The 18,489-nt window shown below is 42.8% G+C and overlaps 1 protein-coding gene and 1 long non-coding RNA gene across 2 annotated transcripts in view; one reads left to right on the top strand and one right to left on the bottom strand.

The window, feature by feature from the left end:
- Positions 1–18,489, top strand: part of LOC143899913 (uncharacterized) — a 200,390-nt gene that overhangs the window by 129,563 nt on the left and 52,338 nt on the right. Inside the window, exon 7 of the long non-coding RNA XR_013257632.1 lies at positions 13,584–13,661. This is a non-coding gene — a long non-coding RNA (uncharacterized LOC143899913). The remainder of the gene's footprint in view (positions 1–13,583; positions 13,662–18,489) is intronic.
- Positions 1–18,489, bottom strand: part of LOC143899897 (spondin-1) — a 162,919-nt gene that overhangs the window by 111,357 nt on the left and 33,073 nt on the right. The gene's annotated exons all lie outside the window — the stretch shown is intronic.

Here is an 18,489-nt window from a genome sequence, read left to right as displayed (position 1 = left end):
CAAAAGAGATGCCGAAAGAAACTGTTGCTGATTCACGCCCGTCGCGGGCATTTTTAACGTGGCATTTCATGAATATCTCACCGGAATCCTAAGAAAATTTTGCATAATTCACGGACGAGTGCGGGCACGGAGCGCCGTGGGAGATGGTTGCCCGGGAGCTTCTCACCTTTTAACCGTCCTTAATCTGTCTTGCAGCGCACGTTGTACGCTCCAAGCGCCACTTTTCCGCTCGAGCGAGCGGCACCAAGACTGTGCCAGGAACGCGCCTCGGTCCAAAGAAGAGTCACCGGGGCAATACCTTGAAGAAGGCTAGACGTTGAACGAGAGCAGAAAGAGAATAAGAAGGAGGAGATAGTGGAGGAAACAGTGGCAAAATACGGACCGGAGGATCTTCTCGAGTAAACGATGCCGGAAGATAGAGAGAATCGTACGTGCTAAAGTCGGGGATGAGGAAGTGAGGAGAGAGGGAGGGAAGGTTGTCACAGGCGCGAAAGAGACGAATAGCAACGTGTACAAAAGGACGAGAAGAGACAGCTGCGGATAGAGACAGGAGCGTAAGATGGTACGGGCAGGTACGGGGATGAGAGTGCAAAGTGGAAGGCTGCTCCGCAAGTGGCACGGCATGGCACGGCATGGCAAGGCTCGTGGAAGTTATGAGGCTGTGTATTTATCCGGGCTTAACCTACGACCGACCTAGCGCAACCTTCCAGCTCACGATGTAATCGCGTATCGAGCGAGGTGTACGAAAGAGAGAACGAGAGGCGAGATGGAGCGAGATAGGGTGTCACCGAGTTATGCCAAGTTGGCTGTAGAAAGCGAACAGGGCGAAGGGGGATGACGAGAACCCGAAGGAGAAGTGTTAGAGTGGAGAGAGGAGGAGAAACCGGGGGGTAAAAGGTATGGAAGAGGTCGCACCACTGAAACTACCCCGGAACTAACTGTTCGTATAAATTTGTACGGATTCGCTCGCGTTCGAGTGTAAGAGAGATATGGCTGGTGCCAAAGTCGGACCAGTCGAACTAATGCTGTATCGCCCGTTTTCCTCTCCGTATCGCTCTCACCTAACATCTCGGCGAGCCGCGAGTCCGAAAGTTTGTTCTCGCGAACCGATTCGGTGCTTGAGAAGAAGCAACGTTGGAAATTGAAAATTCGGCCCTTCGCCACTTAGAAAACGAGAAATTGTTATGACACAGCACGAGAAACTCTGAATAACACGTTTGTATCTAAGATTTATATAATATTCTACATTCTTAGAGTGCTAATATACGCAGCAGGAAAGTTTCTCATTAACTACGTAGTTCCGTATTATCTCTGTTGTATATTATGAAATATATTTTCGTATGCAGATGCGTCGCGTCGTTACGAATTCAAGAACTAACGAACAATGCACACAAGTCGCGCGCTATTATAGAGACAGTTTTTAAAAAATTTACTTTTCCGGTCTGTTTTAAATCTATACTTAAAAAAAAAAAAAAAATTCGAGGCAGCTTGGAAATAAATTCTTCAATTATTCCATATCTCTCTTGCTCGACATTTTTTAAATTTACAATAAAAAAAGAATTGATAACCGGGGCTAGTAAACGTTCTGAAATGACGGATAGATAAACAGTCGAACTTTCATATCGCAAACGCCGCCGGGAAGAAAGCGCGTCGGGAGGCGCGGCGAAAATCTGGAAGTAGTAACGGACCGATCGTGTCAGACGATGCGCGAGCGTCGCACAGACTTCGACGCGACTGCGAACGATGCCGTTCGTCGTTATCGACGATGGCGCACGTGAACCGGAATAACCGATAAGCAGGAAGATATTTCTTTTTTTTTCTATTGGAAATAAACCAAAACCTTTCGCATCAAAATCACGTTGGATTTATCGAATCTCGTTTTTCCACAGTTTGCAGACCACCCTGGTATTCTACCACCGTGGGCGTGGCGTTGAGAAAGAATATTTTATTTATCGCGAAGCAAATGCAAAGAAACAAAGCACTATTGTCAATACAATAAACTTCAGTCCCACATATGTCTCGTATCCTCTTGTTCCTCTTGTTAAATCTGCGTTAACCGGAGCTTGTATAATTTGAATAATAATAATAATAATAATAAATACAAATAAAATATATAATATTTTCTATGGATATATTATAAATGAGAATAACTATCGTAAAATCATTGGAAAATAACAACTATAAATTTTCACTGTTTGCATATAAAATCGCACTGTTTATTTTCTAGTTTATTTTTCTGGTTTTCAGCAAGTAATAAATACAGAATGTGTACACAGGTAATGCCAAAATAAATATGAAATGCGCATCCACTCGGTTCACTTTTCATTATCGTACATCTCGTTATTATACAGAACAATGTTGTAATCAGACATTGTTAGATACCGCAGTACGTGCGCGGAACATAGAGCACAAAGCGCGAAAGCCCGACGTGTTCACGTCCACCGATGACACGCGTCGCAATGAAAGCCTTTTCGCCCTTTGGTTTACGCGATAATATGCGTTCGTCCACTTCTCCCCGTCCCACCTCTGAAAAAGGAACCTTTGTGGGCCTCGCTCACCGCTGCTGAGCTCTCTTTCGGTTCTGACCGCACAGTACGATCACAGATTCGCGCGAGGGAACGCGAAGCGTTATCATTGTTCCATCGACATCGATATCGTTATCGGTCGGGCGGTGGTAGCGGCGTGCCGCGCTTCATGTAATTCCGTGAAATTAGCGAAATTGCCGCCGACCACATTTTGCCGCGTTACTATGTGCCGTGTTTTGTACCGGGACCACCCTCTCGCGTATCCGCTACTTCCATCCTATTCCAGCGATGCAGCTCAACGAGCAGCCACCGGATGCCGCGTCGCAAAACGCGTCGATCGATCGAAGAAGGGAATAAGGGACAAGTAAAAAGAGATGAAAGAGAAGAACAGAAGAGGAAGGGAGTTATGACAGAAAGAAGGGAGAAAAATAGAAAGGATGGAAAAATAGGAGGGAGCATCTTACATTCTGTTTGTTGCACAAATGCACAAATTGCGGCACATCATCGTTAAAGTCATGTTGAAGGCTCTCAGCGACAAATCGTAAAGTGGAGCAAAACAATCGATATCGACGTTATCCAAGATGGCAGAGTGAACGGCGCTTTCTTTGAGTTGGAAAGACTTCGAGCGTTAGTTGCATCGCTGCATTGTTTCCTCGTCCCGTTGACGCCTCTTCGATGTCTCGTAATGGATGAAAGTGCTTAATAGTAGATAACACGCTTAATACGCCTATTTAAAGCATTATGCGGTCGCGACATTACGGCCGTATTCAACGGTTGTCGTACTCGATCGCGGCTTCGGAATAAACCCAACCCAGTAATTGCTGGGACAGCGCTCGCGAACGTAAACGCGCCCTCGGATTATAAACGCTGATCGAGATGCGTGCTGATCGATAATTATAGTCCGGAATGCATGGCGCGCGAAACCCCATAGTATTAACAAATTGTCAGCCATGCGATCGGTACTCAACGTCGAACGGCGGGGAACGTGAAATGGGGAAGCAGAAATTGCGTGGAGTGCCCTGTGTCGAGCATTATCTAAAAGTACGATACGGTATCTATCGGTGCGATACGGCAAATATGCAAATGGCCAAATTAGCGGTGATACGATAGATACCGGATTCAACGTGATTTCCATACGCGAAGATATTTGGAAAACATGAAAGGGTCGATTACATCCAGTGGTATTACTGTATCCCCTCGTTCAAACGCGAAACATTTAACGCGAAACAAAAACATGCACATTTTTAAAATATCCCTCGCGTTAATTTGATGGGAAACTTTTTGCATTTCGTTCGTTAATAGTAAGAAACGGTTCCTGCGTTTGTGGCAAGCGCTCAAGTATAATTTAACGTCTCGAGCCGCAGCTCGTTGATTTATTAATCGTTAAGACTCTCCTCAGACAACACCGCTGCTCCGCCTGATGGCCATCCATAAACCCTTTTTCCACCACCCGAGTTTCGATCTCGCTTCTTAAGTACGTTCGGGCGCATCGTTCAGAAAATGATTAATATAATCGCGAAGTGTCAAGTGGAACGTTCTTGCCGTGTCGCAGAAGAAGCATCGCCGAGGAAACTCACAGACGGTCGATGGAGGCGCGTTGAGGCGGCTCCTTTTTTGATGACGAAACTCTTGACGAGCGCCGCTGCAAACGACTCGACCGTTCGCTCGCTTCGAGAGAAATTCCGTTTGCACCCCCGCAAAACCCGAACGTGGCACTCGAGAAACCATAATCCCGAGTATATGGCGTTACCACCGCGCGAGGGGAGTAGCAACGTGCGCCGGAAGGAGAAGTTACGGCGAGTCCGTTCACCCCGTTCGCTCGAGGCTGAGGAGCAAAACGAGATTTTTTGCCGGTGCGACGAACGTCACTGCAAACGAGCCCCTCCTAATTGCTAATTTCGGAAAATTTTCCCTCGCGGTCCCTTCGAGCTTTCCCGCGAGCAAAAAAATCGGCACGTCCGGCGCATGGCGATCGACTAATACTACCTCTCACGAATTAGCTGTCCGTTTCTCCAGGACGACGGTTGTCCTGATCTCGCGGAGGTGCACTTCGGAGCCCCAACGTCGTCGTAACACTCCTAACTACGACCCTCCATTCCGGGAAGGGCGACGACCCTTAACTTAATTGCAAACGAGACGTTTTTCCGGAAATTTCGTTTGCCCGGCGAGCGCGACGGGTTGCCTTGACGAGTTTGCTCGAGCTTTCCGATTTCCCGCCTTCGTCACTGCGTGCCTCGAACGTTAATTAAGGCGGGTGTGTACCGGCGAAGTAATTAATACCGAGAACAATAGGTGCCCTCGCCATTGATTGTATGAAAATAATGTTCGACGAAAAACCTCGGAAAGAAAGAAAGTTTCCCGTTTCTGACATCGTTTTTCTCCGACAGTTTTCTCGACTGCCCGTGAATCGTTACTTCTCGATAATCATGCTCTCGCAATTTTCTTCATTAAGAAACATCTGAAAGAGCCGAGCCGAGATCCAGCACAGCATTGATCCTTAGATGAATATTGCATTTCTCTTCGCACACATAGGATAATCCATGCGTTTATTTTATGTATTATTATATTTTATTTTATGTATTATCACGTGGCTATATTGAAAACTAAGCTTATCATTTTTTAACGTCGAACCGAACGCTTTGAAGCGTAAGCAAAAAACATTCCACGTTTTGTATGAATAATCTCGATCTTCTTCGCGAAGTATTCCCTTCGTTTCTCAAGGCATTTGCATTGCAAATATCTTACGTCACGCGGTCCAATGTTCCTTCAGCTTTGCTCTTTTCGAGTATCGGCCACTTGTTCAATCTGACGGCAGTTACTTAAGAGACAACGCCTCGCCTCGAAGGAGCTCGAGGAGTCATCAGAGAGCAACGCCGGCGCGGGCGGTAGGAATTTGCGAGACAATTATATTTGATGGATGGCCCAGGCGGGTTATACGCCCGGCGCTGCTGCAGTCGGATACACCGAGGTAGAGGAAATGGTACGAGAACGGAGAACAGAAGTGACGAAGATGCCGTCGGAAGTTGAAGGCGGAGGCTCCAATTTCGAGCGTTCCGCGAAACAAATGGCCTCGCGCAGCTCTTTCTAATCTTCGCCTTTTTCTCCGTACGGCGCGTGCGGCGGCGGCGGAACACGCTTCGAAACGATGAATTATTCATTTCATTCTCCTAGGATTTCGCGCGGATGATGCGAGCAGGGGGACCTCCGCTATATATCTCGTCGCGCGCAAATATTTGTTATTAAAAGATTACCCGACAATGAACTTAGCGGTTAGTCACACACGGTTAGTTAGTGCCCGTCGTAATCTGTTAGCGTGCATAGGTAGTGTTACATCTTCGACGGTGATGTCAGCGGAATATATGGAATACACGGAAAGGTACAGGCGAAGTTGGGAAATATGGAATTAATGTATGTAGTTGTATGCGTCATATTTTAAATGATTTTGACGCATCTCTTTTTCGATGTATATGAAGTCGATTGCTAAATTATAACAGCTGATTAATAATTTCTTAAGAATTTAATTGCCCAATTCGTACAAAATTATTATACAGATATGCATATTTAAGATTCGATCTCGCGGTTGCTCGATATTGTTATTTTTTGAATGTGGTTTATTACATATATATTTTGTCCTTCGCTTATTATTCTGATTTGGAATTTTGTTTTTTGGAATTAATTATTGTTGTGCGAACTGCGTAGTTTCGCATCTGTGGTAAACACGAGAGGATATATTCGTGCGTTTTAATGCATCATACACACATACATATAGGTGAAGATAAGAATTTAAATTACTAGACTTCCGTGGTCGGCCGGTATTTAATACATGATATTAATGAGTGTTGTGCGTCTCTGTTTTCGCGCCGCTAAATATTGCAGCGGAAAAGATATCTGCAGGATTGTGCGCATCGCGCGAAATTATTGCATCCGTATGCAACCCGGGGATTTCATTTATCCCGTGTTTCATCCGCCCGCTGTAAAACTCTCACTTCGCGCGCTACAAGTGGACGTCTATCGGGGTTAATTTGTTGAATGTGAAGGTACTATAGAGAGTTACAACTACTAAATAAATTAAACTTTAATTGCATTTGAATTGCGTCGTTCCAATTTCGAGTTTGTCACAACAACCCGTGTGGACGCACGTATGCATGAGACACATAAATATACATCTAATTATTTAAAGAAATATTTCTAAACATAACAAGTAACTCGTAATTAATTAATTTAAGATAAACAAGGATAATTCGTATACAACGAAAGCTAGAAATATTTTTTTAAAATGTTATTCTGTAAATTTACTAATGTGAAAAAAGAGGAAATTAAGTTAAAAGCATTAAGTATTATCGCAAGAATATTATAATTTTGATAAATATATTAATGGAATTTGTTATTATTTGAGAGATGAATGAAAATATGACTTGAATAAATATCTCTCAATTCGAGGATCGGCCCTCGCGCGGTCTCAAAGTATTTTTATGATCGCAAAAATGTTGGATGGTGAAACATATCAATCACGAAATATGACGAGTGGGATATTGATTTGATCGACTCGCGCAACTATCTCTGAGAAATCGCCAGCAACCTCAGAGGCATCCAACGACCCTCGATGCTTTTTGCCCTTTTTCATTCCTGGTGGTCCACCCTCCCATCCAGATATCCTCTGCCGGCATAATCCCACGAGGGGAATAATTTTTCCCTCGGCTAGCGGGTTGCTGGTGACACATTTTGGATGTCTATTAATCTCCGGCCGATGCGACGCGACGCGTTGATAACAGCCGACAACGATCGCCGTTGTAACGTGAGACGCTTGCCTGACAATTATTATAAAAGATGATGCTTGTTACGTGCAGCTATCGTTTTGCTCTTATTTGCTTCTTTTGCGCACTACTTTATGTCATTTTGCTTAATCGAAATGATAATTTCATGTCACGTAATCGAAACGAATCGAATAAAAAAATATAAAAGAGAATTGGCTCATCCATATTAAGTACGAAACTTATATTATTGGAAAAGATCTATGTATATGGCATAAAATATATCTTGGACATTTGAACAGGATCATAGAAATGATAAAACGCGTAGGTTAAATATGATTTATAACAAAGCAGAAAATATATGCTGCGTATACCATATGCAAATACAGCAATTATTAGAATGGATGAATATAAATAGAAATACAGGGTGAGCCTAAAAGCTCTGACAAAAATTTCGGAAGCATGTTTCATACATCAGTATAGGATGAAAAATGTTTATATAAATCTATGTCTGGAAATACTGCCTTTTTGAGTTATTAACCTCTTCCATTATGTCCAGACAGAAATGCCAGTTGCATTCGTACTAAAAGATCAAAAGAGCAATAATATAGTGCGTTACAACAATGACCCGTCTCACAAAATAATGCTTCGCGCTATCTGCGGAATACTTTTCTCCAACGTTAATACCTATTGATCCATTCTTCCGTTATGCGTACAAAATCGCGCCGATTAACAATACGATTCGGATTCGATATTGAAAAATGAAGAGAGAGAGAGAGAGAGAGAGGAGCAACGAAATTCGATAATTTCACCGTTGCAGGTAACACGACGTATCCGCCGGGCTTTCCGTAAAATTGCCGATAAAATCTCCGAATGAGAAAATAGCTGGCAGCATCGTGCGACGAGCCGGTCGAGTTGTCAGCAGACGAAGGAATTATTAGCCTCTTGTGAACTCTCGAAATTTGTCCGGTGTTCGCATCGATTAGCCTATTCTTCGGACCAGAAGGTATTTCGAATTCAGGGCACGATTCCTGAAGGCCGCCGCGATGGAAACTTGGTGCTTTATAGAGGGGGGAGTATGGAAAACGCCTTTTTACGATGAGAATCCTCCGGGACACGGGTAGGCCCTTTTTCGAGGAATCGCCTACGTAAGGGAGCGCGAAACAAGGGAGCGCGCCGCGTTGAAATGGAAATATAACGAAAGGGAGGAAAAAAAATCGGATCTCTTCTGCTCGGGTGTACTTTCACCTTGGGGCACTATGAAAGACGCTTCGTCGGAATGCATAATTAAATTCCGCCTTTTATAATGTATCCGACGCAGGCAAACTCCCGCGTCGGATACATCCACGTCGAGGATATCTCACGACGCGCAGAATTGCCTGCAATTGAATTAATCTTTTTGTTGTTTACCTTGCCGGTTCTTTCGTAATGGAGTTCTTTGGAAAAAGAAAAAAGAGAGACATGTCCTACGACCGAGAAAAACGTATTGCACCGTCTTCGATTACGAAGAATACGAAGGGCCCTCCTTCGTGGTTGCAAGGAGGATTTATTTGTCAATTAAAGATACCAGTACGAGCTAATTTCTAGAAAAACGTGGTGATCCGTTTCCATGTTGTTTCCATCCGTTTCCAATCCTCGATCCTACGGTATATCTCTCGTGTCGTGGATCCAAGAGATCGATCAAGTTAAGAATGTTTTATTAAGAAAATGTTTCGGAAAAGATGCTGAATTATAGAAAAAATGAATGTCGGTAAAAAGAGTCGAGAAGAGTTTTAGTAAAATTTGTTTTATAACGCAAGTGCTTTTTAGAAAGTACGTAAGCAAGCAGTTTCTTAAAGAGACCTTGCTACAGTTGTTTTTCTTGAGGGACATTTGACGTCTTTATCAGCATCACACACACATTCGTATCTTCCCTGCGAATTATCCAATCGGAACGATAAATTCGCCCGATCCCCCGATTAATTGAATCTGGAAAATAACGCCGGGAATTCCGTGGAAGGGTTCTTAACGATCCTCATGGGGACAAAGGGGTAGATATTCGAAGGTTTCATTAATTGACCAAGATCCGCGGACAGATTAAAGCGATCCGCACCAACGGCGAATCACGGAGCAGTGAGAGTGAATTGCAAATCTCGCGAGCCCGGCTGAAGCCCCGCGCCGTGGAATTAAAATTGTCTTCAACTAATGAACACTCGGACTCTTCTTTTTCATTTATTTCGGTCTCATCAAAAGTAATGGATATATAGGAGATATATACAAACGAATAACGGGATAATCAATTTTGAGGATGAATACAAAGGATTAAATATTATATTTAAGATATAACGTTTATCTTGAGCTTACGACATTAACTAATCACAATGAACTAATTGTAAGACGAATTTTTTAAGTAGAACAGATTTATTCTTTTTATTTTTGAATATCGCGAAGCTACTTCTATTTGTTTAAACATTAAAGAGTATACTTAGCCATCTTTGACATATCTATACACATCCATTTTATCTTTGTAAATTGTTAAATATTTTTTAACATGCTTTTCTATGCTTTTAACATCAATATAAAAAAAAAAAAAAACGATGCTGTGTAAAGTGTAACGTTCGTTATATCGCGGCTTGTGGTATACATATACACAGAACAAGGCGACAACAATTGCTCACGCCGTTAACGGACGTGACGTCGGGCGCGCAAATTGCTTGCCTGTACGGAATTGGTTCTCGATGCACCCATCAGCGATCCTGCATCGCTATCCAGCTCGATCGTCAGCTCTAAACAGCGCGTCGAATTCTGGAATTAACTTCTATTGGATCGTGTCCGATTAGCGGCACCCCGGAGACTTCATCAGAAATTCGCGCTGTAACTTTACACGCTCCGACATGGCGAGTTTCATTTAGGGTTAATCGAAGAGATTTAACTCTCTTCCGTTACACGAGCGACAAGCTGTCGCGTCGTATTAACTGTCAACACCACGCGGAACGTTTATTTCCAAGTGCAACGTACGCTACGCTCCGCGATATTCCTTGTCGCTATATTATCTTGTATATATATTACTATTTTGATACAATACCGTTTCATGCTTATTTTTCATTGCTGTTCCTGTTTGCATAAGGAAAAATGTATAGATATCTATTATTTTTTTACTCGTACAAACCGGACGGTTTTGGTGAATTCATCGAATTTATTTTAGCTTGTCAAATTGACGAGTTTCGTTTAATTTTTCGCTATGTTCGATGTGTACCTTTTTTTTAATTCTGGATTTGACGTATTTTACATCCACGTTCGAACGAGCATCTGTCAAAATCTATTGTGGCGGTCACTAATTGCCGAATGCAAACATAGTCGACGGCCAGTTCGATACGACTCGGATAGCGATTAAAGACTAATCCCACGCTATAAGACCGGTGATTAAAATTGTTTACCGTTATCGGTACACGACAGGACTCCAACGGTCACCATGGGATGGAGAATATGGAGATAGAGGTTTTTTTTTTTTGTACAAGTTTTGCATGTGTACGTTTACAAAGCTAAACAAGAACAAAGAGAAAAGGAGAGAGGAAGGGGGAGAGGGAGAGAGAGAGAAAGAGAGAGAGAGAAAGAGAGGACGGGGAGAAGTAGGAGAGAGATGGAAGCTTGTAGCAAGCTTTCAATAACATGATGCAGATCCATTTTCAAAATTAAATTTTATCTACCGTATATTACGTGCACCCTCTCTTACTTTATTTTCTGGATTTTCTTTATATTGCGTTCACCCGTTCGTATTTCTCGCTGATCACAAAGTACTTTTTTTCTTACTCCCTCCAACGGTTGCTGCATAATATTGGCTAGAATATTTTATTCGTAATTGTCAAAGAAAGGACGACGACAATTTATATATATATGCATAATATAATATATATATAAACTTGTACAATATTATAAATTGCCAAATATTTTCAAATCGAATAATATAGCTATTTTATAATCTTAATAATATAGATTTGTTACACGATATACATACTATTTATTATAATTGATTGAAATTCTTAGTCGAAATAAATTAATTGTCTGTTTCGAAAAATTCGCGAGTATATTGCCGCGCGTTCCGATAGAACTTACTTTGCCGCTCCGCAAGAAAAGTGATCCGAAATAAAGAGCAAACGAGTCTTATTACCAACTGCAGCGGCGAGTTTGTTGCGCGAAAATACTCCCGAGGAGATCGAAAAGAGCAAGAAAAAGACGAGTCGCGAGATAAGGTAGGAAGGAAGGGGGGAAAAAATAACGAGATCGAGAGGAAACTGCAAACGTCGGGCGTCGCTGCATCTTGAAATCCCACAGGAAATGGACGTTAATTTCGCCGTTTAATTTCAGTCCTTCGCTACGGGTCAGGGATAATCCGGCGTTCTTTAGGTAAAAGTGTCATTTTTCAGACGCGGAATTTCCCGCGTGCTGCGTCGCGCGCGATGTCGGACGACAAATACCGGAGATTGTGCCAGCGTCTTACTATTCCGAAGCATTTCATTGCTCAGTGAAAAAGCTTAAACAAGATGCGCGTTGCAACGCGCACGTTAAAATTAAAATGACATCCGTACAAAAAAATCCCAACATAATTTTTTACGTACTGTAAATAAAACTGCATATTAGTTATTAATATAATCAAATTGACGAGAAAAACAGAGAGAGAGAGAGAGAGAGAGAAAAGCACGGACTGTTGAAAAAGAGCGAAACAAGGCGACGAAAAATTTCATGACCGTGGACCTCGCCGTGGACCGTATGCTCGACAAACGTCGGGATCTGAAAGGGAAAGGGTCAGCGCGCGGTCGGCGGAGATGGACGAGCGGCTGGAAAAAAGTGCAAAAATTCGGGGATGCGGCGGGATTCTCTCTCCGACGGATGGCGTCTACGCGGAAATATTTTCTCGGGCATCCGAGCTCGAGATCGAGCGACGAGCTCTTGAGGAACGTAGCAAGGTGAAGGCGAGGATAAAGAAGAGGAGGTAGAGGGTAGCAAGAGGTAGCAGACGAGAGAGGCTGAAGTCTGAGCCAATCAGTGTCTCTTCGGAGCTTTTCACCCTGCTGCCGCCAGAGAAGCCGTGAAAAAGAAGAGAAACGGCGAGAAAGGCGGACGGACGAGGGTAGAAATAACATAATAAGGAATGATTTTATTTCCGTCTATATATATCGGCACGCTCTCATGCGGCGGTCGTTTCTAATTTTATTTTCGCCGCACTCCTACAACGGTCTCCTATCAGCGGCATCATCGACGCTTCGGCTCTGACAGTGAGGGGAGGACGTTCGCTCTCATCCATTTTTCATTGTTCTCGGTTTTTCTTTACAACCGAAAATCTGGAAATGGAGGAAGATAAAAGGACGGAGGCTGATGGGGATATATATAATAAATCGCGGCGGTAATTCCTCGTTTACAATAAACAAAGCTATATCTCGGGGCTGTCGTCTCACACATTTATCTCGAGTTTTATTAATTACACGGTGACATGCTTGGTTATTGCAAAAAAATTCGTACATCCTATCGGATTTAGGTATCATCCGCGATCCCGTGCTTGATCCCGTCTCCTACTGTCAGCGTCGTGGGGGGGGGGGGCGAAAGATTTGCCCCGAGTCTTGGAGTGCTCTAGAATCCGGGCAGGCCCGGTAAATAATGATTCGTAGCGGGTGTCCCGAGTAGGAACAAAAAAAAGGGGGAAAGAAAAGAAGGGAAAAAAAGGGAAAGGGGGAAAAAAGTCGGACGTCGGGAGAATAAATTTGAATGCGGTCTTAGTGGCGCGGTGCGACGGCGACGTGGCCGTAATCGAATGATATTCAAATTTAAATGCTCGGCGCAATAAAGTGTTTAAGAATTTAAAACTTTATTTGACTTTCAAAGTGACTGTGCGCTGCCCTCTCTCCCTCCCATGTCCCCGCGTTCGGGATTCGTCGGGGCGCAGGACAGGACGGGGACAAACCTGGGTGGAATCGTATGAATCCCTCCCTCCTCGTCTCTCACTTCCGTCTTACGACCCGGGGGGGAAGACGAAGAGTTTGCAGTTAATTTCGCATTTCGTCGCTCTCGCCGTCGGCCTGCCGCTGTCGTTTCCTCTTCGCTGTCGGGCTCGCGCGATCTTGCCGGACGTTAATAGGACTATCACACAGAGGGGAAAATACCCTCCTCGCCGTCGGGTTGCGTCGGGGTAGAAAATCCTGCCGTTCGTTTTAACGGATGCTCGTTACGCCGGCGCGTTCTTCGCCGCTTAAGAATTTGACGCGCGCCGCGCGAATCGTTCTCTCGATCAGTTTCGTAGAAACGTGGAACTAACTATTACTTTTGGATGTTCTAGGAGACTGATCGCCGGCTACACCGCACCACTCACTCACGTACGTCCCGGCATTTTGTTTCAATGGAAGAAAAAATATCGGTGAGTTTTTAATCAGTTTGAATAAAAACAAAATTTCTAGCTACTTTTAGCTGAAGCGTATCAGTATATGAACAGAATTAACTTTTGAATTCCGAAGAGAGATAAATATTCATCGAATATATATATGCAATAAAATGAATCGAATTTTGAGTTCATTCTCTTATCGACATATTGATCGTTTCTACTTTATTATATAGACAAGTTATTTTTTTCAAATTCGCCGTGATTTCTAATGAAGCACATGATGTACAAATTAATTAAAATACGCTCGTAAACGTGAACGCTGCAGGCGTAATCTTTCTCCGCGGCGTAATTAACGGCTGTCATATCCGCAAATATATACGTATCCGCTAGCGCTTCCACATTTGCCGCGCTGTAAGTTCCTGCATGTGTACATGTATGTACATGCACACATACACATGCACATATATACGTACATTCGCGAGCGCGCACCGTAAATTTCGACTATGTTATCGAGTCCATTTCAATAAAATTTCAACGATAAATCATCGGTGCGTTTCGATCGACCAAGTAAATTGAACCTTTTTGCACGAAGAACTTTGCTGCGCTGTTCTTTTCTAACGGTAAATGGTCGCGGGCACTCACGCAATTATTTCGCGTGACGTGCGACAAGAAAAATTGCGCCCGATTTGTGTACTTTGCAATTTATGCGCGAATTTAGTGATACGCCCGCCGATAAATATTCGTCCGGCAGATAAAACGTTTTTCCATATTGATTTGGAGATAGTCATGCACTCCCGTGTGTTTGTTTGTCCAAAAACAATTGTAAAAGCTACAGGGATCTATCCTGCGCACTTTTAAAAATGAAATTTGTCAGGGCTGTGTTGTTTCCTATTTTCTGTTTTCGACTGTCGGGGCAACGAGCTCTCCGAAAGTGTCCCAAGCGATTATCATTAATAAAAAAAATCACATGGGTAATCATCAGAGAAATGACTGTTCAATACATGATCTCTAAAAAAAAAAAACGCTCTCATTTCCTTTTTCTGAGAGAATATACCAATAATATTAAATATTAAACTGTGCAAAGTGACAGTCTTCATTGAATATATTAACTATATATTAACTTCGAGTTAAAACATTTTGTAAGTAAAATTACAAACTCAGGAGACTTCTGGGATTCCTCCATCACAGTCCACATATATGTCTTGAAATCCAGGCTGCATTTCTTTATCTTTATACGTATCTCGAAGACTGACGTTATTCTCGCGGTAATCTAACATTTCTCAGCGATGACACATTTAGCGTACCACGTCTGATTAAACACTTGAGTGACGTACCGTCGAAATGTCGCGCTTCGGCAGCGCGATGATTGTTGCAAAATATGCAAAACAATGTGTCGTATAGTCGCAATGCGACGTAGAATGTTTTCGCGCGCGAAGCATACTCGAATGCATTAATTCACTCGCTGCATCGAATGCACACAGCGTGTCATTTTGTCGTCTGTACTCGTTTGATGCAGCTGCTCATCGAGCGAGTTAACTATCGGCGTACATTTCGAAAGACGGTGCAGGCATAGAGAATTCTGCTTGTAGTTCAATTAATATTTTTGGAAATTATTTATCTTTTATTAGTACCAATAATGTGCAGTCGCATCTTTTTATTATCCATTATTTATAATATTTTATTTTAATATTTATTTATATTCTACGTGCGGTTTTGAGAAAAGAAGAGATGCGAAATCAGACTGTTGTTCTGTATTGAATGTATTATTCAACATATTATTTTTCCGCTTTCAGCATTAATACTTGAGTAACAGTTAAATAATGAAGATACACCGTTTGCGCGTTAATTGCGATGGATCGCCGCATTGAGCTTGCGTAATCAGCTACTTTAATACCGCGTTAATGCACTCGAGTATACGAGAACGAAACGTGCAGAGCAGGGGAAAACAGTTTGCGGCCATTTTTGGGGGAAATCCAATTTGGCGGGCTAGACGGTGCCGGAGGCAGTGGGATCGTACATATTTTATATGCAGTTCGTAAAGGGCCGCGACGAAACGCGACGAGGAGGAGAGCGAGAGATGAGGGTCGAGCGGAGAAAAAAAAATGCCAAAGAGTGAAAAGAATGCGAGAAAATGAACGCGAGACGTGGAATGAGCGTGGGATAACTCGTTTGCCTCTATTTTTCACAGATTGTTCATAATTTCTCATATTTCGGGTCGAGTTAATTCATCGTTTTACTTGCGGCCGATTCCGACCAGTGCCGTGGAAGGCAATCGCAAATATAATGAAGCCCTTAAATGATACTCGAGAATGAAAAAGAGAAAACGGAAGAGGAGAGATGAATAAATTATAACAGACAGCAAAGAGATACTTTGAAAGGATATATCCCAATAAATGTTTGACCAGTTCACGTATATTTAATCGATTCAGAAGTACTTCTGTCGGGCCTGAAAAACGACAACACAATAGAGTGAACCGAAAAAATTCAGTCCTTACAAGGAAGCTCATCTTTTGAATCTTAAAATTTGTTAGTTAAAACAGAACTCGATATTGCTAACGTAAATATTTTGATATGATTAAAATTACTTTTTATATATCTTTCAATTCCAGAGTGGATCGTTTTTAACCGTAACAAGAGCTTAATTAAAGCTCATATAATATCTGCTGATTAAAGTTGTTCGAATTCGACTTACACCTCCGAGATCTCCGAATATCTTAACCCGCTGTATTGACGAAAGAAATACTGAGAAAATACCGTATTTCGATCGTGTTTGTCCGGATCTTAATGCTTTTTCTTCTTAGCGTTGTGTCAATCCCCGGGCTTTCATCGTAAAGCTTGTGGATTGCGCGGGACAAAGAGAGCTAGGGAAGCAAAGGACGCATGGGACATCGCGATAGGGATCGTAATCCATGTACTTGGCTGGCATTTGCGATTTGTACCTTCTGGAAAAATCGCGCCAGGTGAGCTTGCTTGAGATCGGTTTTGAAATCTCGAACAAAAAAGAACGCTGCGTTCAGATAAGGCAAGACGTGTAACGCAAATTTGATTTCGAACTTTGTGAAACGGCGTAATCGCGAATTTCATGTTTAAACTTTTAATAAGTTTGAAACAAAAGATACATAAAAGAGAAGATTCCGATTGTGTGGATTACGTCTCACAATCAATCTGAGAATTAATGTTTGCAAAGAAGATAACGTATTTCGTAGTAGATCTGACGATACAGTTCGAAACTGTTTTGACGCTCACCGTTGAACTCGCGATTGCCAGCTTATTTTGAGGAGAAAGACGATTTTCAGCCTTTGAATCCGACTATATTTGACATGCGGGAGAAGTTCAAGAGCGGCTTGATTCTGCAGGGTATTAGGTAGGCGGGTGAGAGAGGATCAGAAAGCGGATTCAAATCGAAGAATAAACAGGGGAATCGAGATTCCGAGTTTACCTACTGTTTACGGAGCCCTTCTTTCCCGCGGAAGGAAGTAGTCCTCTTCAAGGGAACACGAATAATTTTGGCAAACACGAAGCCATGGATTACGTGGCACAAAATCGCTTCCGTTTTTGCGTATTTCTCCTCCCTTCTCCTCCCTCCTCTGTGTTCTCTGTTTTTCCTGCAGGAGCCTCAACGAATTTATATCCGGAGTAACTCCGGGGCGCCATTATTAAAATGAAAATTTATGCATCCGGCTTTCAACCCTCTGATCCAATTTCATAAACTGAAATTTCCAGTCGGGGACCAGCCGGGGGTAACAATGGCGTTATGGGTGACTGCACGCCGTTGCGGTACGCGCGCAAATACGCGGAAATCATGGAGTGCGACCGTTATAAAAATTTTTTTTATGCAATCGAGACAGATTATTTCAAAACGTATCCTGGAATCACGAATAAACGAGTGTCGTCCCGCGACATTTGCAAAATTCTTTAAACGAATTTAAATTCCCTCTCAATTGATTAAGTCAATTCGTTACGCGCTCCGACATTTCTTGCAGTCGCGATACATTTTCTTTAGGTCAGGAAAAACGTTCCCGATATCGCCAATAATATCGAGGAAAGTAATGTGCTATACGTTATTCCCGTGCCGATTCGCGCGCGCGTATGTATGTCGTATACGCGTTCTTCTTTACTTCTTTCATCCTCGACTTCGTGCAACCGCCGTTTGTATAGCTATGGTCAGGAAACGAAATCCCGCTGATTTCTCGGCGCGAGAGGTCGAGTTCACCCGACGCCCGGTCGTCGTCGTCGCCGTCGTCTCCGTCGCCGTTGTTGTCGTTGTCGTCGTCGTCGTTGGAAGTTCCATCACATCCGGGTCGAAGGAATGGAGAAGATCAATGGAAAGAAAAGGGACGCGTCGAAAAGGCGAAGGAGTTTAAAGAGAACGATATACGTCTTCACGACGAAAAGCGCCTCGAACGCACAATGACGACTTCCCCTCTCTCTCTTTCTCCCCGGGAGAGATATCTCTTAACGTTTCTTTAAGTAGAATGACCCCCTCTGAATTTTTATTTCCTTCAAGCTGCTCGCGAAAAGCTCACAGTCGACAACCCAACGTCCCTTCTCGCGCCCGACGTGTTTTCTTCAAACTCCTCATTGCTAGGCAAAACCCTGAGTACAATGCTAATGCAGGAAATTATATTTACTGCAAACGAAATTTGTGTAATTATCTTTTATGACATCGGGTATACGCGTTTCCTAGTAGAAAAATTACTTGACGTCGTTCACCGTTACTCGAACTTTTAATATCGTTTTCTACCATCTAGATCTCCGAAAATTTCTATATTAAAAAAATTCTTGTGCCATTGCGACGTAATGTTCCGTGTAATATCATTGTAATATGATAGGGATGGTTATATTTCACGTTATAAAACGCGCA

This window comes from Temnothorax americanus, unplaced genomic scaffold (assembly GCF_048541705.1).
Source record: "Temnothorax americanus isolate GAGA-0224 unplaced genomic scaffold, ASM4854170v1 Scaffold29, whole genome shotgun sequence".
Classification (NCBI taxonomy): domain Eukaryota; kingdom Metazoa; phylum Arthropoda; class Insecta; order Hymenoptera; family Formicidae; genus Temnothorax; species Temnothorax americanus.
This window is presented reverse-complemented; position numbering and strand designations above follow the sequence as displayed.